We start from the raw sequence: 26,901 nt of genomic DNA, 5'->3' as shown, positions 1-26,901 counted from the left end.
TATCACGAGATTGCCCACCAACTGATGCTAGATTAACTCCTGTTTTCTTCTCCGATCACGCCATGCTGCCATGCACCCTTTCACTTTCTTCTGGTGTGACTTCAGGTAAGGGTCTGTGGAAACTCAACTGCTCCCTTTTAGAGGATAGGGAGTTAGCTAGAAAGTACAGGGAGCAGTACCAAGAGTGGCAGACCCTTCAAGACCTCTACGATACACGTGCACACTGGTGGGAATTGGTGAAGGAAAGGGCCCAGACTTTCTTTAGGCAGACAGGGAAAAAGAAAAAAGATAGAGAAAAGAGACACATGTTGGGACTGCAGAAAAGATTACAAAGCTATTTTAAACTTAATCAACAAGGCATAGACTTTAGTGAAGAAATAAAACAAATTAAACTTGAAATGTCGGCCTTAGCGGAAACACACAGTAAAGGTGTCATTCTACGGAGCAAGGAGAAAGAAATAGAGGAAGGAGAGAAGTGCACAAGATACTTTTTTAAAAGAATAATAAACAAAGATAGAACAATCACTAAATTTAAAAAAGAAAACGAGTGCACAGCAGAAACAACAAGAGAAATTAACGAAACAGTTACAGCTTTTTATGAACATCTGTACCAAGAAAAAACAACTTGCCATGACACAATGGAAGAAGTTCTGAAATTTATAAACAACAAAATAGAAGACAGCACGCTTTTATCCCAGGATTTTACCCTTTTAGAAATATATAATTGTTTAAAGAGTTTTAAGAAAGGGAAGTCCCCAGGACATGATGGGCTTCCCTTAGAATTTTATTTAACCTTTTGGGATATTTTAGCACCTAACTTGTTTGTTGTTTTTATGGAGTTTGGAGAATTTGAACGACTTCCTGACAGTTTCAGAATAGGGATAGTGACTCTACTTTTTAAGGACAAAGACAAGACCGACTTGAGAAACTGGAGGCCTATCACCCTTTTAAATGTTGATTGTAAACTTTTTAGTAAGCTTTTAGCATCACGTCTGTCTGTGTTTTTAGAGGGGCTGATTCACCCGGATCAAGCCTGTGCCATTGCGGGGAGGAGGATCACGGACAGCCTGGTACTGATCAGAGACACCATCTGTTTTGCGAGAAACAGAAACATCCGGCTAGTAGTCCTAAATTTAGATTTTGAAAAAGCCTTTGATCGGGTCTCGCACCTCTTCAAGGTACTGCAAAAAATGGGGTTCCCTGAAAGGTTTATAGCGTGGGTGGGATTGCTGTACAGGGACATTACCAGCAAATTTGTGGTTAATGGGCACCTGACAAAAGCAGTCCAGATACACTGCGGTGTCCGTCAGGGTTGTCCATTATCCGCCCTCCTCTACGTCCTCTGCATTGAACCCTTGGCACAGATCTTGAGAAGGGACCAAAGAATCAGAGGGGTGGGGGTTCCAGGAAGTGGGGGCCTCACAACTAAATGTGTTTTATACATGGACGACGTAAACATTTTATGCACTGACCTTTTATCCGTTAACAGGACGCTGGACTTAACGGACTGGTTCGGACGGGCCTCTGGGTCACGACTAAACAGGACCAAAACCCAAGCCCAATTTTATGGACCGTGGACAGCAACCGAGACTTACGGACTCCCCCTGACTGTGACCCGGACCGACCAAAAGATACTCGGGGTTAAATTTGACATTGAGGGAGGAGGGGAAACCAATTGGCAGGAAAAGGTAGGGAAAGTCAGACAAAGACTGGGGTACTGGACGACCAGACGACTGACCATGGAAGGGAAGGTTTTAATCATTAAAGCAGTGATTTTACCTTTGCTTTTATTGGTCAGTTCTGTTTTTATCCCACCTAGGAGTGTGATTTTAGACCTGGAACGTGCCATCTTTTACTTTCTGTGGGGGTCCAAGTGGGAACGGCTGAGGAGGAGCATAATGAAGAGGCCAAAAGACAAAGGAGGAAAAGGAGTGCCAGACCTCAGCCGATTTTTAGGAAGTTTTTATACTGCCTTGGCTTTTAGAGCAGCCACAACCCCATCCGGAAACCCCAAAACAACTGCAATGGCACGGTTCTGGATGGGGTCCTACCTCAGATGACTGAAAGTTTTACCTACTGATCTTAAAGTTCCAGTGTCTTTTAACCTGCCACCTGCATACTCTTTTATCCCCAAGTTTTTCAGACATTTTAATCTTGAACAGGAGGAGCTGCATGTTCTAACTGACCACCGCTCCCTTATCTCTATTGTGCAGGAGCGGGAACCAGTGAGTCCAGTGCGCGGGCTTGCATTCGGCGAGCCCTCTACTGTTTGGCGCAACGTGAACCATCCGGCTCTCCCAAACAGACTCCAGGACCTGTCGTGGATGGTGGCTCATGAGATCCTCCCAGTCAGGTCCGTGATGCACTCCCGGGGCATGTCTGCGTCCTCCATTTGCCCCCGGCCTGGATGTGGCACACCTGATCTTAAAGTTCCAGTGTCTTTTAACCTGCCACCTGCATACTCTTTTATCCCCAAGTTTTAAGACATTTTAATCTTGAACAGGAGGGGCTGCAAGTTTTAACTAACTACCACTCCCTGATCTCTGTTATGCAGTAGTCCAGTGCGCCAATGAATCCAGTGCCCCAATGAGTCCAGTGCGCCAATGAGTCCAGTGCGCCAATGAGTCCAGTGCGCAGGCTTGCACCAGGTGAGCCCTCAACAGTTTGGCACAATGTGAACCATCAGGCCCTCCCAAATAGACTCCAGGACCTGCCACGGGTGGTGGCTCATGAGATCCCTCCAGTCAGGTCTGTGATGCACTCCTGGACATGTCCTCTTTCTCCATTTGCCTTCAGGTTGGTTGGGCGCACCTGAGTCAGTGAGGCACCTGCTCTGCTGTAGAACAGTGGACGACAGTGGGCACCTTGCAACAGTGGCCTCGCTTTCTGTGAGAGGTGGGTGGGAAAGCAAAGCAGAGTGAGGGTCTCCCTTGAGCACCAGGACAGGAACTGAGAGACCACATCTGTTTGGGGAAACAGGATAACCTCCAGACTACCAGGACAAAAATAATGTCCAATCACAAAGATTTTAAGATTCCCCAATCTTTGTGAGGTTATTAGAATACTGAACATATTTTTGGGGAAAAAAAAGTTTTTTATATTTCAGATATTATGTCTACTACAGTGGACATTGGAACGCCGTACATGTGACACTGAACCTTGAAGGCAATCATTTTGTGCCAAAGAAAATACCAAAAAGTAAATATAAGAACAAGTTTAACTTGGAAACACAAAGGAAAACTTTGCACTTTGTGCACATTAAATATGTTTTGCCCTTGCAGACGGATCTGCAACATCTTGATGCATATGTTTTTGTCTCCGTTTCTGGAAGATGGATGGCATGCTGGTGTTGTACTCAGCAATCGTAGGGGGCCTTGACACCTGGACAAACCTTCTGTCTGTCTTGGACCTTTTCTACAATACAAACTGAAGGTGTACTTTGGATTCTTGCTCCACAGTTGACGTCAGTCGACCGGTCTGCTTCATCTGACTCCTCTGCATCTGCTTGCCCTGCCTGAATTTAATCCCCAGAGCTCTCTGAATCATCTTCCATTGCCTATGCATCTTGATCTCCTTCAGACAACTCAATATCTGAGTTTCCATCAACAATTGGCAGTAAAATTCTCTCTGCTTCTGAGAATGAGTCCCTTTCTTGTCATTTGAAAAAGACAGAACAAAATGAAGTAAATAACTACAAATGTCCACTACGGAGGACAATTTTTAAACACTTAAATACAATGCTAAAATACAGTAAAAATTATTCAGACAATGTTCAAATGTTTTGTTAAGGGTTCCATATAAAATATGCCACCAAAATTTCAAGCCAAAATGTGCTTATTAAAAAGTTTTATACACTTACTTTTTCTCTTCCAATAAATTGGACTTGCACTGATGGATGCCATTTTCCTTAATGAAAAAGAAAAAGGTAGCAAAGCCCCACCCCTTCACATTTGGTTTAATTGAAAAGCCCTAAACGTCCTCTGTAGATGGCATGAGGAGTTTATTCAGTAGTGTGAAGTAAGTGGAAGACATTTAGGTTTAAAAATGTTTGAACTACTGGTAGTCAGGAGGATATGTTAAATCTGATAGGGGCTCACTGTGCCCCTGATAAACAGATGATGTTTTTAACCAGTGAAGTCATTTTTAACTGGTTTTATAAAAAAAACCTGTCTGTTTTTTTTTTGTATGTTTCAAAACAAATTAATGAAGTATTAAAGACTGCGATATTGATGAACTAAAATGGACGTTTAACTTAATTTTGAGCATCAAATATAATGCCCTGAAAATAACCTGTTTTTTTCCTGTTTTAACTTAAACAAAACTGAAGAATGGCAGTGTTGTTTCAAAATGCCACAAAGTGTATTAAAACTGTGATAAAAACTTGTCTTGTATTGGTTTCAATAAATTATTTTTAAAGCACACACACAAACACACACACACACACACACACATATATATATATATATATATATATATATATATATATATATATATATATATATATAAACAATACTTTTGTCCACATCCACCAGGCAAATCCAGTGGTGAGTATGGCTAGAAGCATACCAAACCCATATTCACGTGAGCAGCTGCACCCCCCTCCCCTCCCCTCTCACCTGATCCTTCTCCTCCAATCACAGGGTTTGGAGGGAGATTCGAATTTTCTAGCCTAGGCCCTTCAAACAGCTTATCAAACATTTCCTCCAGTCCTCCATGTTGCATTTCCATTTCATTTCCTGCTGATCTGGCAGCCTTTACTTTGCTGGCAAAAGACTGCGGGCAGTCTCTGAAGAGGTGGTTTGTTTCTCCACAGAGGTTGCACTGTCTGCCATTGGTACATTCCTCAAAGGTGTGACCAATTTCTCTAAATTTGCCAAAAGTTATGCTGACACGCTTCGGCAAGGTGCCCATGCTCTCCACACTTGCGGCAGAGTTTGGGTTGACCTTGGTAGATAATGTAGCCTATTGTTTCCCAAAACTATCCAGGATAAAAGACATTTCAGAAGTAGCAGAGTGGATAAGAGTGAGTTCAAGCATTGCTTACCCTTCGTTGATTAGTGTGGTGCAAATGGGCTGGCTCGGCAGTTTGGTGGGAGGGTGAGATATCTATGGAATCTCAAGGATATACCTCTGCCAAAGTACTATAGGCCAAAAACATGTAGACATGCACAAGAAGAAATATATTCTCCTTAAAAAAAATGACAGTGGCAGTACTAAATGTCAATAAAAACAGAGGCCAGAGGAGGCATGTGACACATCCTGTAGGAATCAATAGAAAGACCCTAGGGTCAGAGGAGGAAACCAGAGTCTCAGCACTCCATGTCTCACAGGCGGTTCCTTTCTTTTCCTCCTGTAGTCTGGAACAAAAAAAAACATGCAGGGCAGGGGGTCCCTAGGACCAGGGTTGAGAAACACTGCTCTAAAAGCCCCTTGGCCCCGAGAAACGCCGTCAGGCAGCCCTGGAAGCAGCGGGCAAAGAAACACCAGCTGGCTCAAGCGCGCGCGCGCGTGCGCGCCAGATAGAGAGGAGGAGATAGTTTGAGGGCAAAGCCTACTGTCTCCTTGCGCAGAGGATGTAATCTGCCCGCGGTAAAGGTTTGCTCGGCTTCCGGCCACCGAGCGACCGGAGATTCTTTTGGTTTGTTTGTCACCCACGGCGGCCAAAGCTTCCTCTGTGGCTGAAAATGACCAAGTGCTTGGTGTTTTCAAGCCATCGCTGGCTCGTACCGAGTGGCACCAGCGCAAAGCAGCGTGTGGCTTGACTTGCGATGACCGAAACTTGCCTACAGACACCGTTTGCTGAGACTTTTTCTTTTCTTCTCCTTTCACTCATCGACCAGGTGCGCAAGGCTTAATCGGGGTGTCTTGGGGCCATGCATGGCTGCTGCCGTCAAATTGAAAGGAACCGCCTGTGAGACGTGGAGTGCTGAGAGTGTGGCTTCCTCCTCTGACGGTTTGTGGGTATCGCTTCTCGGCCTTTTGGCTAAGATCAAGTGTAGTATCTGTTCTTATCAGTTTAATATCTGATACGTCCCCTACCCGGGGACCATATATTAAATTGATTTTTGGAACTGGGAGATGGAATAGGGGCTTGCTCCGTCCACTCCACGCATCGGCCTGGTATTGCAGTACCTCCGGGCACGGTGCACCCCCCCCAACCCTGATGTCAGAGACAAGCCTGGAAAAGGAGATGCAGCAGCGTGGGATAGGAGGAGAAGTAGCCAGTCCTTTGTTTTGTCACTTAACACAGCAATCCCTTGTCAGCGTTAGTGCAAGGCTGTTTCCTCAACCATGTACGTGTGTGTGGCTCTTTGCCACTTTGCACCCTCTAAATGTGGTCCCCTCGGGATATTTTCAGCACCGCCAGCCAGGGCGGTAGGTGCGTGAAGCAGGTCTGTGTCTGCGAGCTGTGCAAGGCATACTTACCTGGCAGGGGAGATACCATGATCAAGAAGGTGGTTCACCCAGGGCGAGGCTCGGCCATTGCACTCCGGCTGTGCTGACCCCTGCGAATTCCCCAAATGTGGGAATCTCGACTGCATAATTTCTGGTAGTGGGGGACTGCGTCCGCGCTCTCCCCTGACAAAATGTGAAAAGGCAATGGGCTGTCGCCCCCGGCACCGACCGTTTGGCGCGCAGCCAGAGTGCTCCAGGGCCAAGTTGCAACTTTGCAAGGCCCAAAGGAAGCCGGCAAGCTCCAGGCGGTGTGCCACCACTGCGCACTCTGAAGCAGTGCAAGCCCCTTGGCCCCGAGAAACGCCGGCAGGCAGCCCTGGAAGCAGCGGGCAAAGAAACACCAGCTGGCTCAAGCGCGCGCGCGTGCGCGCCAGATAGAGAGGAGGAGATAGTTTGAGGGCAAAGCCTACTGTCTCCCTGCGCAGAGGATGTAATCTGCCCGCGGTAAAGGTTTGCTCGGCTTCCGGCCACCGAGCGACCGGAGATTCTTTTGGTTTGTTTGTCACCCACGGCGGCCAAAGCTTCCTCTGTGGCTGAAAATGACCAAGTGCTTGGTGTTTTCAAGCCATCGCTGGCTCGTACCGAGTGGCACCAGCGCAAAGCAGCGTGTGGCTTGACTTGCGATGACCGAAACTTGCCTACAGACACCGTTTGCTGAGACTTTTTCTTTTCTTCTCCTTTCACTCATCGACCAGGTGCGCAAGGCTTAATCGGGGTGTCTTGGGGCCATGCATGGCTGCTGCCGTCAAATTGAAAGGAACCGCCTGTGAGACGTGGAGTGCTGAGAGTGTGGCTTCCTCCTCTGACGGTTTGTGGGTATCGCTTCTCGGCCTTTTGGCTAAGATCAAGTGTAGTATCTGTTCTTATCAGTTTAATATCTGATACGTCCCCTACCCGGGGACCATATATTAAATTGATTTTTGGAACTGGGAGATGGAATAGGGGCTTGCTCCGTCCACTCCACGCATCGGCCTGGTATTGCAGTACCTCCGGGCACGGTGCACCCCCCCCAACCCTGATGTCAGAGACAAGCCTGGAAAAGGAGATGCAGCAGCGTGGGATAGGAGGAGAAGTAGCCAGTCCTTTGTTTTGTCACTTAACACAGCAATCCCTTGTCAGCGTTAGTGCAAGGCTGTTTCCTCAACCATGTACGTGTGTGTGGCTCTTTGCCACTTTGCACCCTCTAAATGTGGTCCCCTCGGGATATTTTCAGCACCGCCAGCCAGGGCGGTAGGTGCGTGAAGCAGGTCTGTGTCTGCGAGCTGTGCAAGGCATACTTACCTGGCAGGGGAGATACCATGATCAAGAAGGTGGTTCACCCAGGGCGAGGCTCGGCCATTGCACTCCGGCTGTGCTGACCCCTGCGAATTCCCCAAATGTGGGAATCTCGACTGCATAATTTCTGGTAGTGGGGGACTGCGTCCGCGCTCTCCCCTGACAAAATGTGAAAAGGCAATGGGCTGTCGCCCCCGGCACCGACCGTTTGGCGCGCAGCCAGAGTGCTCCAGGGCCAAGTTGCAACTTTGCAAGGCCCAAAGGAAGCCGGCAAGCTCCAGGCGGTGTGCCACCACTGCGCACTCTGAAGCAGTGCAAGCCCCTTGGCCCCGAGAAACGCCAGCAGGTAGCCCTGGAAGCAGCGGGCAAAGAAACACCAGCTGGCTCAAGCGCGCGCGCGCGTGCGCGCCAGATAGAGAGGAGGAGATAGTTTGAGGGCAAAGCCTACTGTCTCCCTGCGCAGAGGATGTAATCTGCCCGCGGTAAAGGTTTGCTCGGCTTCCGGCCACCGAGCGACCGGAGATTCTTTTGGTTTGTTTGTCACCCACGGCGGCCAAAGCTTCCTCTGTGGCTGAAAATGACCAAGTGCTTGGTGTTTTCAAGCCATCGCTGGCTCGTACCGAGTGGCACCAGCGCAAAGCAGCGTGTGGCTTGACTTGCGATGACCGAAACTTGCCTACAGACACCGTTTGCTGAGACTTTTTCTTTTCTTCTCCTTTCACTCATCGACCAGGTGCGCAAGGCTTAATCGGGGTGTCTTGGGGCCATGCATGGCTGCTGCCGTCAAATTGAAAGGAACCGCCTGTGAGACGTGGAGTGCTGAGAGTGTGGCTTCCTCCTCTGACGGTTTGTGGGTATCGCTTCTCGGCCTTTTGGCTAAGATCAAGTGTAGTATCTGTTCTTATCAGTTTAATATCTGATACGTCCCCTACCCGGGGACCATATATTAAATTGATTTTTGGAACTGGGAGATGGAATAGGGGCTTGCTCCGTCCACTCCACGCATCGGCCTGGTATTGCAGTACCTCCGGGCACGGTGCACCCCCCCCAACCCTGATGTCAGAGACAAGCCTGGAAAAGGAGATGCAGCAGCGTGGGATAGGAGGAGAAGTAGCCAGTCCTTTGTTTTGTCACTTAACACAGCAATCCCTTGTCAGCGTTAGTGCAAGGCTGTTTCCTCAACCATGTACGTGTGTGTGGCTCTTTGCCACTTTGCACCCTCTAAATGTGGTCCCCTCGGGATATTTTCAGCACCGCCAGCCAGGGCGGTAGGTGCGTGAAGCAGGTCTGTGTCTGCGAGCTGTGCAAGGCATACTTACCTGGCAGGGGAGATACCATGATCAAGAAGGTGGTTCACCCAGGGCGAGGCTCGGCCATTGCACTCCGGCTGTGCTGACCCCTGCGAATTCCCCAAATGTGGGAATCTCGACTGCATAATTTCTGGTAGTGGGGGACTGCGTCCGCGCTCTCCCCTGACAAAATGTGAAAAGGCAATGGGCTGTCGCCCCCGGCACCGACCGTTTGGCGCGCAGCCAGAGTGCTCCAGGGCCAAGTTGCAACTTTGCAAGGCCCAAAGGAAGCCGGCAAGCTCCAGGCGGTGTGCCACCACTGCGCACTCTGAAGCAGTGCAAGCCCCTTGGCCCCGAGAAACGCCGGCAGGCAGCCCTGGAAGCAGCGGGCAAAGAAACACCAGCTGGCTCAAGCGCGCGCGCGCGTGCGCGCCAGATAGAGAGGAGGAGATAGTTTGAGGGCAAAGCCTACTGTCTCCCTGCGCAGAGGATGTAATCTGCCCGCGGTAAAGGTTTGCTCGGCTTCCGGCCACCGAGCGACCGGAGATTCTTTTGGTTTGTTTGTCACCCACGGCGGCCAAAGCTTCCTCTGTGGCTGAAAATGACCAAGTGCTTGGTGTTTTCAAGCCATCGCTGGCTCGTACCGAGTGGCACCAGCGCAAAGCAGCGTGTGGCTTGACTTGCGATGACCGAAACTTGCCTACAGACACCGTTTGCTGAGACTTTTTCTTTTCTTCTCCTTTCACTCATCGACCAGGTGCGCAAGGCTTAATCGGGGTGTCTTGGGGCCATGCATGGCTGCTGCCGTCAAATTGAAAGGAACCGCCTGTGAGACGTGGAGTGCTGAGAGTGTGGCTTCCTCCTCTGACGGTTTGTGGGTATCGCTTCTCGGCCTTTTGGCTAAGATCAAGTGTAGTATCTGTTCTTATCAGATCTCACACTGGGCTTAGCTGAGGTTTAGACAGCGATCGCCTCCGCTAGCCAACAACAGCCCTGCCTTTCAGTGGCATTGCTATTTTGGTGCTTGGAGGAGACTTCTCTGGCCTTGCGAGGGCTTGTGCAACATCTCAATTGTTGCACACACCCTACCAAGGCGTATATCGGGTCAGCTTGCCAGGGTTTTACCGCGAGGGAACATCTTGACCAAGAAAGGAAGGTACTACTCTTACCTTTTTCTCATCCCATTATTAATTTCTAGCTACTTACCTACTCTTAAGCAGTTTTTTGATAAGCTTGTGGTGCCTCCACCATGTCGGCTGCCCACGCCGGCATGCGGAGGCACCACAGCGTCCGTTTTATCTTCAAAGAAAAGGATGGTGAACCAATGAAAATGTCAAGACTCGACTTTTCAAGAAAACTTTTGCAAAAAGCATTGAATTTCTCTCCGGGAGACCTAAATTGTATTGTTTCTTTACCTCTGAACAAGGGATTTGATGTTAGCTTTTGCTCTGCAGTCCTGCTGACAGAATTTTGGAAAAGGTTTGAAAATGTGAGACCCCAGTTTTCTGCATTTGATGTTGAGAAACTGACCGACAATGCCCATAGGACAGTCATTGTAAGGATGTTTAATGAAACTGTGAGTGCAGAGGACATTTGTTTGTGGCTGGGAAGATATTGCACTGTTAAGGGCCAGGCTATGAAGGTGAGAGATGAGGATGGCATCTGGAATTGCGCCTGGAGGGTCCCTGTCCAGCAATGGCAGGACCCCCAGGGCTTCCTGGGCCTGAAACACCTGCCATCTGTGATAGTTCTGGGTAATAACAGGGGCTACATTCACTACCAAGGTCAACCCAAACTCTGCCGCAAGTGTGGAGAGCATGGGCACCTTGCCGAAGCGTGTCAGCAGATAACTTGTGGCAAATGTAGAGAAATTGGTCACACCTTTGAGGAATGTACCAATGGCAGAAAGTGCAACCTCTGTGGAGAAACAAACCACCTCTTCAGAGACTGCCCGCAGTCATTTGCCAACAAAGTAAAGGCTGCCAGAATGGCAGAAAAAGAAAAAGAAATACAAAATGGTGGACCGGAGGAAATGTTTGTAGTGCGGTTTCAAGGGCCTAGGCCAGAAAATTCGAATCTCCCTCCAAACCCTGTGACTGGAGGAAAAGGATCAGGTGAGGAGGGAGAGAGGGAGGGGCCTGCAGCTGCCCCTCAAGAGAGTGGTGAAGAAGAGAGTGCAGTGCAGGAAGAAGGCGGAGCTACCTCTGACTCAGACAACCTGAATCAGAATGAGAGGGAAGAAGCCGCCCCTCTCCCAATGGCACAGCAGGCAAAGAGACCTTTATCTGGATTGTCCTCTGAGGCTGGAGCCTCAGAGAAGAGGGGAAGAGCTGGTTACTCCTCAGACAGCTCATCTGTGGAAGAGCCCAGAGTCTTCCCCCCCAATTCCCCAAATGAGGTCTCTTTTCTGAACATCGCTCTGCAATCAACCCCAAAGGACTCAATGTTTAACAAAAGATTACAAGAAAGACCATCCCCCAGAGTCCGGAGGGGGAATGCAGCTCGAGCCCCTTACTCTTCGCCTGTGAGAGTTAAGGAAGAGCTTCATTCACAAGAAATGTGACAACTGCCTTAAACTTTTAGTCCTTTAAAATGTCTTACCTGTTGTTTTTAACCATACTTATGACAATCACATTCTCAACCATCAATGTGAGAAGTGTGAAGTCAAAAGTCAGAGCCCAAACTGTTTTATCCTTTCTAAACTCCTTTGAGTCTGATGTGTTTTTAATACAGGAGTGTGGCCTACCTTTTTTAAACCACTACAAGGCCTGGAGTGACCTTTGGCCACACACATCAATATGGAGCGGATCCAATGAAAACAGAAGTGATGGAGTGGCCATTTTAATAAAAAACCCTCTGGTGATGGTGAAGGGCAGCACTGTGGTGAGAGAAGGTAGGGCACTTTTAGCACATCTGACTTTTATGGGGAGAGATTTTAAAGTTTTAAATATTTATGGCTTTAACGACAAGAACGACAGGTATGACCTTTTAGAAGACTTGCAGTCCCACATGCTGGGTAGGGATCCTCTGGTTGTAGGAGGAGATTTTAATTGTATTTTAAGCAGGAAAGATAGGAAAGGAGCAGGGGAAGATTTTAAAATGGATAAAACATCAGTCTTATTGGGGGCCATATGTAGGGATTTTAAACTAACAGACTGTTTTAAAGTCATGCATCCCAGAGAGGAGGGCTTCACCTGGTTCAGTGGTGATGGTACCAAAGCCTCTCGCATAGATTACATTTTATCACGAGATTGCCCACCAACTGATGCTAGATTAACTCCTGTTTTCTTCTCCGACCACGCTATGCTATCATGCACCCTTTCACTTGCTTCTGGTGTGACTTCAGGTAAGGGTCTGTGGAAACTCAACTGCTCCCTTTTAGAGGATAGGGAGGTAGTGAGAAAGTACAGGGAGCAGTACCAAGAGTGGCAGACCCTTCAAGACCTCTACGATACACGTGCACACTGGTGGGAATTGGTGAAGGAAAGGACCCAGACTTTCTTTAGGCAGACAGGGAAAAAGAAAAAAGATAGAGAAAAGAGACACATGTTGGGACTGCAGAAAAGATTACAAAGGTATTTTAAACTTAATCAACAAGGCATGGATTTTAGTGAAGAAATAAAACAAGTTAAACTGGAAATGTCGGCCTTAGCGGAAACACACAGTAAAGGTGTCATTCTACGGAGCAAGGAGAAAGAAATAGAGGAAGGAGAAAAGTGCACAAGATACTTTTTTAAAAGAATAATAAACAAAGATAGAACAATCACTAAACTTAAAAAAGAAAACGAGTGCACAGCAGAAACAACAAGAGAAATTAACGAAACAGTTACAGCTTTTTATGAACATCTGTACCAAGAAAAAACAACTTGCCATGACACAATGGAAGAAGTTCTGAAATTTATAAACAACAAAATAGAAGACAGCACGCTTTTATCCCAGGATTTTACCCTTTTAGAAATATATAATTGTTTAAAGAGTTTTAAGAAAGGGAAGTCCCCAGGACATGATGGGCTTCCCTTAGAATTTTATTTAACCTTTTGGGATATTTTAGCACCTGACTTGTTTGTTGTTTTTATGGAGTTTGGAAAATTTGAACGACTTCCTGACAGTTTCAGAATAGGGATAGTGACTCTACTTTTTAAGGACAAAGACAAGACCGACTTGAGAAACTGGAGGCCTATCACCCTTTTAAATGTTGATTGTAAACTTTTTAGTAAGCTTTTAGCATCACGTCTGTCTGTGTATTTAGAGGGGCTGATTCACCCGGATCAAGCCTGTGCCATTGCGGGGAGGAGGATCACGGACAGCCTGGTACTGATCAGAGACACCATCTGTTTTGCGAGAGACAGAAACATCCGGCTAGTAGTCCTAAATTTAGATTTTGAAAAAGCCTTTGATCGGGTCTCGCACCAGTACCTCTTCAAGGTACTGCAAAAAATGGGGTTACCTGAAAGGTTTATAGCGTGGGTGGGATTGCTGTACAGGGACATTACCAGCAAATTTGTGGTTAATGGGCACCTGACAAAAGCAGTCCAGATACACTGCGGTGTCCGTCAGGGTTGTCCATTATCCGCCCTCCTCTACGTCCTCTGCATTGAACCCTTGGCACAGATCTTGAGAAGGGACCAAAGAATCAGAGGGGTGGGGGTTCCAGGAAGTGGGGGCCTCACAACTAAATGTGTTTTATACATGGACGACGTAAACATTTTATGCACTGACCTTTTATCCGTTAACAGGACGCTGGACTTAACGGACTGGTTCGGACGGGCCTCTGGGTCACGACTAAACAGGACCAAAACCCAAGCCCAACTTTATGGACCGTGGGCAGCAACCGAGACTTACGGACTCCCCCTGACTGTGACCCGGACCGACCAAAAGATACTCGGGGTTAAATTTGACATTGAGGGAGGAGGGGGAACCAATTGGCAGGAAAAGGTAGGGAAAGTCAGACAAAGACTGGGGTACTGGACGACCAGACGACTGACCATGGAAGGGAAGGTTTTAATCATTAAAGCAGTGATTTTACCTTTGCTTTTATTGGTCAGTTCTGTTTTTATCCCACCTAGGAGTGTGATTTTAGACCTGGAACGTGCCATCTTTTACTTTCTGTGGGGGTCCAAGTGGGAACGGCTGAGGAGGAACATAATGAGGAAGCCAAAGGACAAAGGAGGAAAAGGAGTGCCGGACCTCAGCCTGTTTTTAGGAAGTCTTTATACTGCCTTGGCTTTTAGAGCAGCCACAACCCCATCCGGAAACCCCAAAACAACTGCAATGGCACGGTTCTGGATGGGGTCCTACCTCAGACGACTGAAAGTTTTACCTACTGATCTTAAAGTTCCAGTGTCTTTTAACCTGCCACCTGCATACTCTTTTATCCCCAAGTTTTTAAGACATTTTAATCTTGAACAGGAGGAGCTGCATGTTCTAACTGACCACCGCTCCCTTATCTCTATTGTGCAGGAGCGGGAACCAGTGAGTCCAGTGCGCGGGCTTGCATTCGGCGAGCCCTCTACTGTTTGGCGCAACGTGAACCATCCGGCTCTCCCAAACAGACTCCAGGACCTGTCGTGGATGGTGGCTCATGAGATCCTCCCAGTCAGGTCCGTGATGCACTCTCGGGGCATGTCTGCGTCCTCCATTTGCCCCCGGCCGGGATGTGGCGCACCTGAGTCGGTGAGGCACCTGCTCTGGGAGTGCAGCGCTGCGGTAGAGCAGTGGGCAAAAGCCGGCTCCTTGCAATTCCCGTACTTACCGGCAAGGGAGGTCCTTACAGCACAGCTGGTTCTCTACGGAGTGAGCCAAAGGTCACAGACAACAAAGGACTTTGCACGGCAATGGCTCACTCTAGCCGCCATCAAAGACGCCACATGGACCTCCAGGAACTTGCTGGTAAGAAAGCACATGCAGATCCCCCCCGTGGCTGTGCTCCAGATGGCAGCAGCAACGGTCAGAACGGCCAGCGCTGCAGGCGGCAGGCCTAGGACACAGCCACAAAGAAGAATCGCCTCTGTGCCCATGCGGATGAAGGAGTCGGAGCTACACGGGAAAAGCTCGAGGCAGCAGCGGCCTGGCTCTCCGGGAGAGGCCGGTGGGAAGGAGCTGCAGGGTGAGGATCTCCTCTGAGCACTGGGACAGGGACTGAGAGAACACATCTGTCTGGGAGAGAAGGATGTTACTGTATTGGTAGGGGCTCACTCCGCTCCTGTACAATAGATGATATCTTATTCAATGCACTCCCTTTAAATCAGTCTTAGAAAAGACTTTTTATTAGATGATTTTAAAATGAACAACTGTCTGTTTAAGGAAACAATGAGCGATGTATGAATGGTTTTAAATGGTGACATGTTTATTGATTGACTTTAATGGATATGTGACTTGTTTTTAACCATTTATGTACTGCTCTTACAACAAACATCTGCCTTAACTTAAAATTTAGATAAACAGTAGCATGTTTTATATTAAACCAAGTGTTGGCACTTTAAAAGATGACATTGATGACTTTTAAACCTGTCTTTTGAAGAGTAATGTATGTGTGGCTAGATGGTGGTATGTTTCATACATGATGTGTACGTATGTGAAACAATTTAAAAGTATCATTATTCTGCTCTAGAATTACACTGGTGTTGCCTTCAAAATACCACATGACGATTTAATTTGTAAAAGTGTCAATAAATTTTCGAAAGAAAAAATCTGTTCTTATCAGTTTAATATCTGATACGTCCCCTACCCGGGGACCATATATTAAATTGATTTTTGGAACTGGGAGATGGAATAGGGGCTTGCTCCGTCCACTCCACGCATCGGCCTGGTATTGCAGTACCTCCGGGCACGGTGCACCCCCCCCAACCCTGATGTCAGAGACAAGCCTGGAAAAGGAGATGCAGCAGCGTGGGATAGGAGGAGAAGTAGCCAGTCCTTTGTTTTGTCACTTAACACAGCAATCCCTTGTCAGCGTTAGTGCAAGGCTGTTTCCTCAACCATGTACGTGTGTGTGGCTCTTTGCCACTTTGCACCCTCTAAATGTGGTCCCCTCGGGATATTTTCAGCACCGCCAGCCAGGGCGGTAGGTGCGTGAAGCAGGTCTGTGTCTGCGAGCTGTGCAAGGCATACTTACCTGGCAGGGGAGATACCATGATCAAGAAGGTGGTTCACCCAGGGCGAGGCTCGGCCATTGCACTCCGGCTGTGCTGACCCCTGCGAATTCCCCAAATGTGGGAATCTCGACTGCATAATTTCTGGTAGTGGGGGACTGCGTCCGCGCTCTCCCCTGACAAAATGTGAAAAGGCAATGGGCTGTCGCCCCCGGCACCGACCGTTTGGCGCGCAGCCAGAGTGCTCCAGGGCCAAGTTGCAACTTTGCAAGGCCCAAAGGAAGCCGGCAAGCTCCAGGCGGTGTGCCACCACTGCGCACTCTGAAGCAGTGCAAGCCCCTTGGCCCCGAGAAACGCCGGCAGGCAGCCCTGGAAGCAGCGGGCAAAGAAACACCAGCTGGCTCAAGCGCGCGCGCGCGTGCGCGCCAGATAGAGAGGAGGAGATAGTTTGAGGGCAAAGCCTACTGTCTCCCTGCGCAGAGGATGTAATCTGCCCGCGGTAAAGGTTTGCTCGGCTTCCGGCCACCGAGCGACCGGAGATTCTTTTGGTTTGTTTGTCACCCACGGCGGCCAAAGCTTCCTCTGTGGCTGAAAATGACCAAGTGCTTGGTGTTTTCAAGCCATCGCTGGCTCGTACCGAGTGGCACCAGCGCAAAGCAGCGTGTGGCTTGACTTGCGATGACCGAAACTTGCCTACAGACACCGTTTGCTGAGACTTTTTCTTTTCTTCTCCTTTCACTCATCGACCAGGTGCGCAAGGCTTAATCGGGGTGTCTTGGGGCCATGCATGGCTGCTGCCGTCAAATTGAAAGGAACCGCCTGTGAGACGTGGAGTGCTGAGAGTGTGGCTTCCTCCTCTGACGGTTTGTGGGTATCGCTTCTCGGCCTTTTGGCTAAGATCAAGTGTAGTATCTGTTCTTATCAGTTTAATATCTGACACGTCCCCTACCCGGGGACCATATATTAAATTGATTTTTGGAACTGGGAGATGGAATAGGGGCTTGCTCCGTCCACTCCACGCATCGGCCTGGTATTGCAGTACCTCCGGGCACGGTGCACCCCCCCCAACCCTGATGTCAGAGACAAGCCTGGAAAAGGAGATGCAGCAGCGTGGGATAGGAGGAGAAGTAGCCAGTCCTTTGTTTTGTCACTTAACACAGCAATCCCTTGTCAGCGTTAGTGCAAGGCTGTTTCCTCAACCATGTACGTGTGTGTGGCTCTTTGCCACTTTGCACCCTCTAAATGTGGTCCCCTCGGGATATTTTCAGCACCGCCAGCCAGGGCGGTAGGTGCGTGAAGCAGGTCTGTGTCTGCGAGCTGTGCAAGGCATACTTACCTGGCAGGGGAGATACCATGATCAAGAAGGTGGTTCACCCAGGGCGAGGCTCGGCCATTGCACTCCGGCTGTGCTGACCCCTGCGAATTCCCCAAATGTGGGAATCTCGACTGCATAATTTCTGGTAGTGGGGGACTGCGTCCGCGCTCTCCCCTGACAAAATGTGAAAAGGCAATGGGCTGTCGCCCCCGGCACCGACCGTTTGGCGCGCAGCCAGAGTGCTCCAGGGCCAAGTTGCAACTTTGCAAGGCCCAAAGGAAGCCGGCAAGCTCCAGGCGGTGTGCCACCACTGCGCACTCTGAAGCAGTGCAAGCCCCTTGGCCCCGAGAAACGCCGGCAGGCAGCCCTGGAAGCAGCGGGCAAAGAAACACCAGCTGGCTCAAGCGCGCGCGCGTGCGCGCCAGATAGAGAGGAGGAGATAGTTTGAGGGCAAAGCCTACTGTCTCTCTGCGCAGAGGATGTAATCTGCCCGCGGTAAAGGTTTGCTCGGCTTCCGGCCACCGAGCGACCGGAGATTCTTTTGGTTTGTTTGTCACCCACGGCGGCCAAAGCTTCCTCTGTGGCTGAAAATGACCAAGTGCTTGGTGTTTTCAAGCCATCGCTGGCTCGTACCGAGTGGCACCAGCGCAAAGCAGCGTGTGGCTTGACTTGCGATGACCGAAACTTGCCTACAGACACCGTTTGCTGAGACTTTTTCTTTTCTTCTCCTTTCACTCATCGACCAGGTGCGCAAGGCTTAATCAGGGTGTCTTGGGGCCATGCATGGCTGCTGCCGTCAAATTGAAAGGAACCGCCTGTGAGACGTGGAGTGCTGAGAGTGTGGCTTCCTCCTCTGACGGTTTGTGGGTATCGCTTCTCGGCCTTTTGGCTAAGATCAAGTGTAGTATCTGTTCTTATCAGTTTAATATCTGATACGTCCCCTACCCGGGGACCATATATTAAATTGATTTTTGGAACTGGGAGATGGAATAGGGGCTTGCTCCGTCCACTCCACGCATCGGCCTGGTATTGCAGTACCTCCGGGCACGGTGCACCCCCCCCAACCCTGATGTCAGAGACAAGCCTGGAAAAGGAGATGCAGCAGCGTGGGATAGGAGGAGAAGTAGCCAGTCCTTTGTTTTGTCACTTAACACAGCAATCCCTTGTCAGCGTTAGTGCAAGGCTGTTTCCTCAACCATGTACGTGTGTGTGGCTCTTTGCCACTTTGCACCCTCTAAATGTGGTCCCCTCGGGATATTTTCAGCACCGCCAGCCAGGGCGGTAGGTGCGTGAAGCAGGTCTGTGTCTGCGAGCTGTGCAAGGCATACTTACCTGGCAGGGGAGATACCATGATCAAGAAGGTGGTTCACCCAGGGCGAGGCTCGGCCATTGCACTCCGGCTGTGCTGACCCCTGCGAATTCCCCAAATGTGGGAATCTCGACTGCATAATTTCTGGTAGTGGGGGACTGCGTCCGCGCTCTCCCCTGACAAAATGTGAAAAGGCAATGGGCTGTCGCCCCCGGCACCGACCGTTTGGCGCGCAGCCAGAGTGCTCCAGGGCCAAGTTGCAACTTTGCAAGGCCCAAAGGAAGCCGGCAAGCTCCAGGCGGTGTGCCACCACTGCGCACTCTGAAGCAGTGCAAGCCCCTTGGCCCCGAGAAACGCCGGCAGGCAGCCCTGGAAGCAGCGGGCAAAGAAACACCAGCTGGCTCAAGCGCGCGCGCGTGCGCGCCAGATAGAGAGGAGGAGATAGTTTGAGGGCAAAGCCTACTGTCTCTCTGCGCAGAGGATGTAATCTGCCCGCGGTAAAGGTTTGCTCGGCTTCCGGCCACCGAGCGACCGGAGATTCTTTTGGTTTGTTTGTCACCCACGGCGGCCAAAGCTTCCTCTGTGGCTGAAAATGACCAAGTGCTTGGTGTTTTCAAGCCATCGCTGGCTCGTACCGAGTGGCACCAGCGCAAAGCAGCGTGTGGCTTGACTTGCGATGACCGAAACTTGCCTACAGACACCGTTTGCTGAGACTTTTTCTTTTCTTCTCCTTTCACTCATCGACCAGGTGCGCAAGGCTTAATCAGGGTGTCTTGGGGCCATGCATGGCTGCTGCCGTCAAATTGAAAGGAACCGCCTGTGAGACGTGGAGTGCTGAGAGTGTGGCTTCCTCCTCTGACGGTTTGTGGGTATCGCTTCTCGGCCTTTTGGCTAAGATCAAGTGTAGTATCTGTTCTTATCAGTTTAATATCTGATACGTCCCCTACCCGGGGACCATATATTAAATTGATTTTTGGAACTGGGAGATGGAATAGGGGCTTGCTCCGTCCACTCCACGCATCGGCCTGGTATTGCAGTACCTCCGGGCACGGTGCACCCCCCCCAACCCTGATGTCAGAGACAAGCCTGGAAAAGGAGATGCAGCAGCGTGGGATAGGAGGAGAAGTAGCCAGTCCTTTGTTTTGTCACTTAACACAGCAATCCCTTGTCAGCGTTAGTGCAAGGCTGTTTCCTCAACCATGTACGTGTGTGTGGCTCTTTGCCACTTTGCACCCTCTAAATGTGGTCCCCTCGGGATATTTTCAGCACCGCCAGCCAGGGCGGTAGGTGCGTGAAGCAGGTCTGTGTCTGCGAGCTGTGCAAGGCATACTTACCTGGCAGGGGAGATACCATGATCAAGAAGGTGGTTCACCCAGGGCGAGGCTCGGCCATTGCACTCCGGCTGTGCTGACCCCTGCGAATTCCCCAAATGTGGGAATCTCGACTGCATAATTTCTGGTAGTGGGGGACTGCGTCCGCGCTCTCCCCTGACAAAATGTGAAAAGGCAATGGGCTGTCGCCCCCGGCACCGACCGTTTGGCGCGCAGCCAGAGTGCTCCAGGGCCAAGTTGCAACTTTGCAAGGCCCAAAGGAAGCCGGCAAGCTCCAGGCGGTGTGCCACCACTGCGCACTCTGAAGCAGTGCAAGCCCCTTGGCCCCGAGAAACGCCGGCAGGCAGCCCTGGAAGCAGCGGGCAAAGAAACACCAGCTGGCTCAAGCGCGCGCGCGCGTGCGCGCCAGATAGAGAGGAGGAGATAGTTTGAGGGCAAAGCCTACTGTCTCCCTGCGCAGAGGATGTAATCTGCCCGCGGTAAAGGTTTGCTCGGCTTCCGGCCACCGAGCGACCGGAGATTCTTTTGGTTTGTTTGTCACCCACGGCGGCCAAAGCTTCCTCTGTGGCTGAAAATGACCAAGTGCTTGGTGTTTTCAAGCCATCGCTGGCTCGTACCGAGTGGCACCAGCGCAAAGCAGCGTGTGGCTTGACTTGCGATGACCGAAACTTGCCTACAGACACCGTTTGCTGAGACTTTTTCTTTTCTTCTCCTTTCACTCATCGACCAGGTGCGCAAGGCTTAATCGGGGTGTCTTGGGGCCATGCATGGCTGCTGCCGTCAAATTGAAAGGAACCGCCTGTGAGACGTGGAGTGCTGAGAGTGTGGCTTCCTCCTCTGACGGTTTGTGGGTATCGCTTCTCGGCCTTTTGGCTAAGATCAAGTGTAGTATCTGTTCTTATCAGTTTAATATCTGATACGTCCCCTACCCGGGGACCATATATTAAATTGATTTTTGGAACTGGGAGATGGAATAGGGGCTTGCTCCGTCCACTCCACGCATCGGCCTGGTATTGCAGTACCTCTGGGCACGGTGCACCCCCCCCAACCCTGATGTCAGAGACAAGCCTGGAAAAGGAGATGCAGCAGCGTGGGATAGGAGGAGAAGTAGCCAGTCCTTTGTTTTGTCACTTAACACAGCAATCCCTTGTCAGCGTTAGTGCAAGGCTGTTTCCTCAACCATGTACGTGTGTGTGGCTCTTTGCCACTTTGCACCCTCTAAATGTGGTCCCCTCGGGATATTTTCAGCACCGCCAGCCAGGGCGGTAGGTGCGTGAAGCAGGTCTGTGTCTGCGAGCTGTGCAAGGCATACTTACCTGGCAGGGGAGATACCATGATCAAGATGGTGGTTCACCCAGGGCGAGGCTCGGCCATTGCACTCCGGCTGTGCTGACCCCTGCGAATTCCCCAAATGTGGGAATCTCGACTGCATAATTTCTGGTAGTGGGGGACTGCGTCCGCGCTCTCCCCTGACAAAATGTGAAAAGGCAATGGGCTGTCGCCCCCGGCACCGACCGTTTGACGCGCAGCCAGAGTGCTCCAGGGCCAAGTTGCAACTTTGCAAGGCCCAAAGGAAGCCGGCAAGCTCCAGGCGGTGTGCCACCACTGCGCACTCTGAAGCAGTGCAAGCCCCTTGGCCCCGAGAAACGCCGGCAGGCAGCCCTGGAAGCAGCGGGCAAAGAAACACCAGCTGGCTCAAGCGCGCGCGCGCGTGCGCGCCAGATAGAGAGGAGGAGATAGTTTGAGGGCAAAGCCTACTGTCTCCCTGCGCAGAGGATGTAATCTGCCCGCGGTAAAGGTTTGCTCGGCTTCCGGCCACCGAGCGACCGGAGATTCTTTTGGTTTGTTTGTCACCCACGGCGGCCAAAGCTTCCTCTGTGGCTGAAAATGACCAAGTGCTTGGTGTTTTCAAGCCATCGCTGGCTCGTACCGAGTGGCACCAGCGCAAAGCAGCGTGTGGCTTGACTTGCGATGACCGAAACTTGCCTACAGACACCGTTTGCTGAGACTTTTTCTTTTCTTCTCCTTTCACTCATCGACCAGGTGCGCAAGGCTTAATCAGGGTGTCTTGGGGCCATGCATGGCTGCTGCCGTCAAATTGAAAGGAACCGCCTGTGAGACGTGGAGTGCTGAGAGTGTGGCTTCCTCCTCTGACGGTTTGTGGGTATCGCTTCTCGGCCTTTTGGCTAAGATCAAGTGTAGTATCTGTTCTTATCAGTTTAATATCTGATACGTCCCCTACCCGGGGACCATATATTAAATTGATTTTTGGAACTGGGAGATGGAATAGGGGCTTGCTCCGTCCACTCCACGCATCGGCCTGGTATTGCAGTACCTCCGGGCACGGTGCACCCCCCCCAACCCTGATGTCAGAGACAAGCCTGGAAAAGGAGATGCAGCAGCGTGGGATAGGAGGAGAAGTAGCCAGTCCTTTGTTTTGTCACTTAACACAGCAATCCCTTGTCAGCGTTAGTGCAAGGCTGTTTCCTCAACCATGTACGTGTGTGTGGCTCTTTGCCACTTTGCACCCTCTAAATGTGGTCCCCTCGGGATATTTTCAGCACCGCCAGCCAGGGCGGTAGGTGCGTGAAGCAGGTCTGTGTCTGCGAGCTGTGCAAGGCATACTTACCTGGCAGGGGAGATACCATGATCAAGAAGGTGGTTCACCCAGGGCGAGGCTCGGCCATTGCACTCCGGCTGTGCTGACCCCTGCGAATTCCCCAAATGTGGGAATCTCGACTGCATAATTTCTGGTAGTGGGGGACTGCGTCCGCGCTCTCCCCTGACAAAATGTGAAAAGGCAATGGGCTGTCGCCCCCGGCACCGACCGTTTGGCGCGCAGCCAGAGTGCTCCAGGGCCAAGTTGCAACTTTGCAAGGCCCAAAGGAAGCCGGCAAGCTCCAGGCGGTGTGCCACCACTGCGCACTCTGAAGCAGTGCAAGCCCCTTGGCCCCGAGAAACGCCGGCAGGCAGCCCTGGAAGCAGCGGGCAAAGAAACACCAGCTGGCTCAAGCGCGCGCGCGTGCGCGCCAGATAGAGAGGAGGAGATAGTTTGAGGGCAAAGCCTACTGTCTCTCTGCGCAGAGGATGTAATCTGCCCGCGGTAAAGGTTTGCTCGGCTTCCGGCCACCGAGCGACCGGAGATTCTTTTGGTTTGTTTGTCACCCACGGCGGCCAAAGCTTCCTCTGTGGCTGAAAATGACCAAGTGCTTGGTGTTTTCAAGCCATCGCTGGCTCGTACCGAGTGGCACCAGCGCAAAGCAGCGTGTGGCTTGACTTGCGATGACCGAAACTTGCCTACAGACACCGTTTGCTGAGACTTTTTCTTTTCTTCTCCTTTCACTCATCGACCAGGTGCGCAAGGCTTAATCAGGGTGTCTTGGGGCCATGCATGGCTGCTGCCGTCAAATTGAAAGGAACCGCCTGTGAGACGTGGAGTGCTGAGAGTGTGGCTTCCTCCTCTGACGGTTTGTGGGTATCGCTTCTCGGCCTTTTGGCTAAGATCAAGTGTAGTATCTGTTCTTATCAGTTTAATATCTGATACGTCCCCTACCCGGGGACCATATATTAAATTGATTTTTGGAACTGGGAGATGGAATAGGGGCTTGCTCCGTCCACTCCACGCATCGGCCTGGTATTGCAGTACCTCCGGGCACGGTGCACCCCCCCCAACCCTGATGTCAGAGACAAGCCTGGAAAAGGAGATGCAGCAGCGTGGGATAGGAGGAGAAGTAGCCAGTCCTTTGTTTTGTCACTTAACACAGCAATCCCTTGTCAGCGTTAGTGCAAGGCTGTTTCCTCAACCATGTACGTGTGTGTGGCTCTTTGCCACTTTGCACCCTCTAAATGTGGTCCCCTCGGGATATTTTCAGCACCGCCAGCCAGGGCGGTAGGTGCGTGAAGCAGGTCTGTGTCTGCGAGCTGTGCAAGGCATACTTACCTGGCAGGGGAGATACCATGATCAAGAAGGTGGTTCACCCAGGGCGAGGCTCGGCCATTGCACTCCGGCTGTGCTGACCCCTGCGAATTCCCCAAATGTGGGAATCTCGACTGCATAATTTCTGGTAGTGGGGGACTGCGTCCGCGCTCTCCCCTGACAAAATGTGAAAAGGCAATGGGCTGTCGCCCCCGGCACCGACCGTTTGGCGCGCAGCCAGAGTGCTCCAGGGCCAAGTTGCAACTTTGCAAGGCCCAAAGGAAGCCGGCAAGCTCCAGGCGGTGTGCCACCACTGCGCACTCTGAAGCAGTGCAAGCCCCTTGGCCCCGAGAAACGCCGGCAGGCAGCCCTGGAAGCAGCGGGCAAAGAAACACCAGCTGGCTCAAGCGCGCGCGCGCGTGCGCGCCAGATAGAGAGGAGGAGATAGTTTGAGGGCAAAGCCTACTGTCTCCCTGCGCAGAGGATGTAATCTGCCCGCGGTAAAGGTTTGCTCGGCTTCCGGCCACCGAGCGACCGGAGATTCTTTTGGTTTGTTTGTCACCCACGGCGGCCAAAGCTTCCTCTGTGGCTGAAAATGACCAAGTGCTTGGTGTTTTCAAGCCATCGCTGGCTCGTACCGAGTGGCACCAGCGCAAAGCAGCGTGTGGCTTGACTTGCGATGACCGAAACTTGCCTACAGACACCGTTTGCTGAGACTTTTTCTTTTCTTCTCCTTTCACTCATCGACCAGGTGCGCAAGGCTTAATCGGGGTGTCTTGGGGCCATGCATGGCTGCTGCCGTCAAATTGAAAGGAACCGCCTGTGAGACGTGGAGTGCTGAGAGTGTGGCTTCCTCCTCTGACGGTTTGTGGGTATCGCTTCTCGGCCTTTTGGCTAAGATCAAGTGTAGTATCTGTTCTTATCAGTTTAATATCTGATACGTCCCCTACCCGGGGACCATATATTAAATTGATTTTTGGAACTGGGAGATGGAATAGGGGCTTGCTCCGTCCACTCCACGCATCGGCCTGGTATTGCAGTACCTCCGGGCACGGTGCACCCCCCCCAACCCTGATGTCAGAGACAAGCCTGGAAAAGGAGATGCAGCAGCGTGGGATAGGAGGAGAAGTAGCCAGTCCTTTGTTTTGTCACTTAACACAGCAATCCCTTGTCAGCGTTAGTGCAAGGCTGTTTCCTCAACCATGTACGTGTGTGTGGCTCTTTGCCACTTTGCACCCTCTAAATGTGGTCCCCTCGGGATATTTTCAGCACCGCCAGCCAGGGCGGTAGGTGCGTGAAGCAGGTCTGTGTCTGCGAGCTGTGCAAGGCATACTTACCTGGCAGGGGAGATACCATGATCAAGAAGGTGGTTCACCCAGGGCGAGGCTCGGCCATTGCACTCCGGCTGTGCTGACCCCTGCGAATTCCCCAAATGTGGGAATCTCGACTGCATAATTTCTGGTAGTGGGGGACTGCGTCCGCGCTCTCCCCTGACAAAATGTGAAAAGGCAATGGGCTGTCGCCCCCGGCACCGACCGTTTGACGCGCAGCCAGAGTGCTCCAGGGCCAAGTTGCAACTTTGCAAGGCCCAAAGGAAGCCGGCAAGCTCCAGGCGGTGTGCCACCACTGCGCACTCTGAAGCAGTGCAAGCCCCTTGGCCCCGAGAAACGCCGGCAGGCAGCCCTGGAAGCAGCGGGCAAAGAAACACCAGCTGGCTCAAGCGCGCGCGCGTGTGCGCGCCAGATAGAGAGGAGGAGATAGTTTGAGGGCAAAGCCTACTGTCTCCCTGCGCAGAGGATGTAATCTGCCCGCGGTAAAGGTTTGCTCGGCTTCCGGCCACCGAGCGACCGGAGATTCTTTTGGTTTGTTTGTCACCCACGGCGGCCAAAGCTTCCTCTGTGGCTGAAAATGACCAAGTGCTTGGTGTTTTCAAGCCATCGCTGGCTCGTACCGAGTGGCACCAGCGCAAAGCAGCGTGTGGCTTGACTTGCGATGACCGAAACTTGCCTACAGACACCGTTTGCTGAGACTTTTTCTTTTCTTCTCCTTTCACTCATCGACCAGGTGCGCAAGGCTTAATCGGGGTGTCTTGGGGCCATGCATGGCTGCTGCCGTCAAATTGAAAGGAACCGCCTGTGAGACGTGGAGTGCTGAGAGTGTGGCTTCCTCCTCTGACGGTTTGTGGGTATCGCTTCTCGGCCTTTTGGCTAAGATCAAGTGTAGTATCTGTTCTTATCAGTTTAATATCTGATACGTCCCCTACCCGGGGACCATATATTAAATTGATTTTTGGAACTGGGAGATGGAATAGGGGCTTGCTCCGTCCACTCCACGCATCGGCCTGGTATTGCAGTACCTCCGGGCACGGTGCACCCCCCCCAACCCTGATGTCAGAGACAAGCCTGGAAAAGGAGATGCAGCAGCGTGGGATAGGAGGAGAAGTAGCCAGTCCTTTGTTTTGTCACTTAACACAGCAATCCCTTGTCAGCGTTAGTGCAAGGCTGTTTCCTCAACCATGTACGTGTGTGTGGCTCTTTGCCACTTTGCACCCTCTAAATGTGGTCCCCTCGGGATATTTTCAGCACCGCCAGCCAGGGCGGTAGGTGCGTGAAGCAGGTCTGTGTCTGCGAGCTGTGCAAGGCATACTTACCTGGCAGGGGAGATACCATGATCAAGAAGGTGGTTCACCCAGGGCGAGGCTCGGCCATTGCACTCCGGCTGTGCTGACCCCTGCGAATTCCCCAAATGTGGGAATCTCGACTGCATAATTTCTGGTAGTGGGGGACTGCGTCCGCGCTCTCCCCTGACAAAATGTGAAAAGGCAATGGGCTGTCGCCCCCGGCACCGACCGTTTGACGCGCAGCCAGAGTGCTCCAGGGCCAAGTTGCAACTTTGCAAGGCCCAAAGGAAGCCGGCAAG

General features: G+C 51.2%; 23 non-coding genes and 2 pseudogenes across 23 annotated transcripts; all 25 read left to right on the top strand.

Annotated features, from left to right (window-relative positions):
- The first annotated feature begins 5,963 nt into the window (after nucleotides 1-5,963).
- Nucleotides 5,964-6,154, top strand: LOC141795793 (U2 spliceosomal RNA). Its single transcript, XR_012598743.1, has one exon. It is a non-coding gene; the product is annotated as a U2 spliceosomal RNA (small nuclear RNA).
- A 264-nt stretch (nucleotides 6,155-6,418) lies between these two features.
- LOC141795903 (U1 spliceosomal RNA) lies at nucleotides 6,419-6,582 on the top strand. Its single transcript, XR_012598844.1, has one exon. It is a non-coding gene; the product is annotated as a U1 spliceosomal RNA (small nuclear RNA).
- Nucleotides 6,583-7,274: 692 nt separating this feature from the next.
- On the top strand, nucleotides 7,275-7,465 carry LOC141795792 (U2 spliceosomal RNA). Its single transcript, XR_012598742.1, has one exon. It is a non-coding gene; the product is annotated as a U2 spliceosomal RNA (small nuclear RNA).
- Nucleotides 7,466-7,729: 264 nt separating this feature from the next.
- LOC141795901 (U1 spliceosomal RNA) lies at nucleotides 7,730-7,893 on the top strand. Its single transcript, XR_012598842.1, has one exon. It is a non-coding gene; the product is annotated as a U1 spliceosomal RNA (small nuclear RNA).
- Nucleotides 7,894-8,587: 694 nt separating this feature from the next.
- LOC141795791 (U2 spliceosomal RNA) lies at nucleotides 8,588-8,778 on the top strand. The gene has a single exon (XR_012598741.1). It is a non-coding gene; the product is annotated as a U2 spliceosomal RNA (small nuclear RNA).
- Nucleotides 8,779-9,042: 264 nt separating this feature from the next.
- Nucleotides 9,043-9,206, top strand: LOC141795900 (U1 spliceosomal RNA). Its single transcript, XR_012598841.1, has one exon. It is a non-coding gene; the product is annotated as a U1 spliceosomal RNA (small nuclear RNA).
- Nucleotides 9,207-9,900: 694 nt separating this feature from the next.
- On the top strand, nucleotides 9,901-10,060 carry LOC141795830 (U2 spliceosomal RNA; annotated as a pseudogene).
- Nucleotides 10,061-15,688: 5,628 nt separating this feature from the next.
- LOC141795828 (U2 spliceosomal RNA) lies at nucleotides 15,689-15,862 on the top strand (annotated as a pseudogene).
- Nucleotides 15,863-16,126: 264 nt separating this feature from the next.
- LOC141795899 (U1 spliceosomal RNA) lies at nucleotides 16,127-16,290 on the top strand. Its single transcript, XR_012598840.1, has one exon. It is a non-coding gene; the product is annotated as a U1 spliceosomal RNA (small nuclear RNA).
- Nucleotides 16,291-16,984: 694 nt separating this feature from the next.
- On the top strand, nucleotides 16,985-17,175 carry LOC141795820 (U2 spliceosomal RNA). The gene has a single exon (XR_012598769.1). It is a non-coding gene; the product is annotated as a U2 spliceosomal RNA (small nuclear RNA).
- Nucleotides 17,176-17,439: 264 nt separating this feature from the next.
- LOC141795898 (U1 spliceosomal RNA) lies at nucleotides 17,440-17,603 on the top strand. The gene has a single exon (XR_012598839.1). It is a non-coding gene; the product is annotated as a U1 spliceosomal RNA (small nuclear RNA).
- A 692-nt stretch (nucleotides 17,604-18,295) lies between these two features.
- LOC141795789 (U2 spliceosomal RNA) lies at nucleotides 18,296-18,486 on the top strand. Its single transcript, XR_012598739.1, has one exon. It is a non-coding gene; the product is annotated as a U2 spliceosomal RNA (small nuclear RNA).
- Nucleotides 18,487-18,750: 264 nt separating this feature from the next.
- On the top strand, nucleotides 18,751-18,914 carry LOC141795897 (U1 spliceosomal RNA). The gene has a single exon (XR_012598838.1). It is a non-coding gene; the product is annotated as a U1 spliceosomal RNA (small nuclear RNA).
- A 692-nt stretch (nucleotides 18,915-19,606) lies between these two features.
- On the top strand, nucleotides 19,607-19,797 carry LOC141795788 (U2 spliceosomal RNA). Its single transcript, XR_012598738.1, has one exon. It is a non-coding gene; the product is annotated as a U2 spliceosomal RNA (small nuclear RNA).
- Nucleotides 19,798-20,061: 264 nt separating this feature from the next.
- On the top strand, nucleotides 20,062-20,225 carry LOC141795896 (U1 spliceosomal RNA). Its single transcript, XR_012598837.1, has one exon. It is a non-coding gene; the product is annotated as a U1 spliceosomal RNA (small nuclear RNA).
- A 694-nt stretch (nucleotides 20,226-20,919) lies between these two features.
- On the top strand, nucleotides 20,920-21,110 carry LOC141795800 (U2 spliceosomal RNA). Its single transcript, XR_012598750.1, has one exon. It is a non-coding gene; the product is annotated as a U2 spliceosomal RNA (small nuclear RNA).
- A 264-nt stretch (nucleotides 21,111-21,374) lies between these two features.
- LOC141795682 (U1 spliceosomal RNA) lies at nucleotides 21,375-21,538 on the top strand. Its single transcript, XR_012598637.1, has one exon. It is a non-coding gene; the product is annotated as a U1 spliceosomal RNA (small nuclear RNA).
- Nucleotides 21,539-22,232: 694 nt separating this feature from the next.
- LOC141795787 (U2 spliceosomal RNA) lies at nucleotides 22,233-22,423 on the top strand. The gene has a single exon (XR_012598737.1). It is a non-coding gene; the product is annotated as a U2 spliceosomal RNA (small nuclear RNA).
- A 264-nt stretch (nucleotides 22,424-22,687) lies between these two features.
- LOC141795895 (U1 spliceosomal RNA) lies at nucleotides 22,688-22,851 on the top strand. Its single transcript, XR_012598836.1, has one exon. It is a non-coding gene; the product is annotated as a U1 spliceosomal RNA (small nuclear RNA).
- A 692-nt stretch (nucleotides 22,852-23,543) lies between these two features.
- Nucleotides 23,544-23,734, top strand: LOC141795786 (U2 spliceosomal RNA). The gene has a single exon (XR_012598736.1). It is a non-coding gene; the product is annotated as a U2 spliceosomal RNA (small nuclear RNA).
- A 264-nt stretch (nucleotides 23,735-23,998) lies between these two features.
- On the top strand, nucleotides 23,999-24,162 carry LOC141795894 (U1 spliceosomal RNA). Its single transcript, XR_012598835.1, has one exon. It is a non-coding gene; the product is annotated as a U1 spliceosomal RNA (small nuclear RNA).
- Nucleotides 24,163-24,856: 694 nt separating this feature from the next.
- On the top strand, nucleotides 24,857-25,047 carry LOC141795785 (U2 spliceosomal RNA). Its single transcript, XR_012598735.1, has one exon. It is a non-coding gene; the product is annotated as a U2 spliceosomal RNA (small nuclear RNA).
- A 264-nt stretch (nucleotides 25,048-25,311) lies between these two features.
- Nucleotides 25,312-25,475, top strand: LOC141795892 (U1 spliceosomal RNA). Its single transcript, XR_012598834.1, has one exon. It is a non-coding gene; the product is annotated as a U1 spliceosomal RNA (small nuclear RNA).
- Nucleotides 25,476-26,169: 694 nt separating this feature from the next.
- LOC141795783 (U2 spliceosomal RNA) lies at nucleotides 26,170-26,360 on the top strand. Its single transcript, XR_012598733.1, has one exon. It is a non-coding gene; the product is annotated as a U2 spliceosomal RNA (small nuclear RNA).
- A 264-nt stretch (nucleotides 26,361-26,624) lies between these two features.
- On the top strand, nucleotides 26,625-26,788 carry LOC141795891 (U1 spliceosomal RNA). The gene has a single exon (XR_012598833.1). It is a non-coding gene; the product is annotated as a U1 spliceosomal RNA (small nuclear RNA).
- Nucleotides 26,789-26,901: the final 113 nt, after the last annotated feature.

Source organism: Halichoeres trimaculatus, unplaced genomic scaffold, assembly GCF_033239565.1.
Source record: "Halichoeres trimaculatus isolate MK-OKI-2021-1 unplaced genomic scaffold, fHalTri1.1 fHalTri1_scaffold_8, whole genome shotgun sequence".
Classification (NCBI taxonomy): Eukaryota; Metazoa; Chordata; class Actinopteri; order Labriformes; family Labridae; genus Halichoeres; species Halichoeres trimaculatus.
This window is presented reverse-complemented; position numbering and strand designations above follow the sequence as displayed.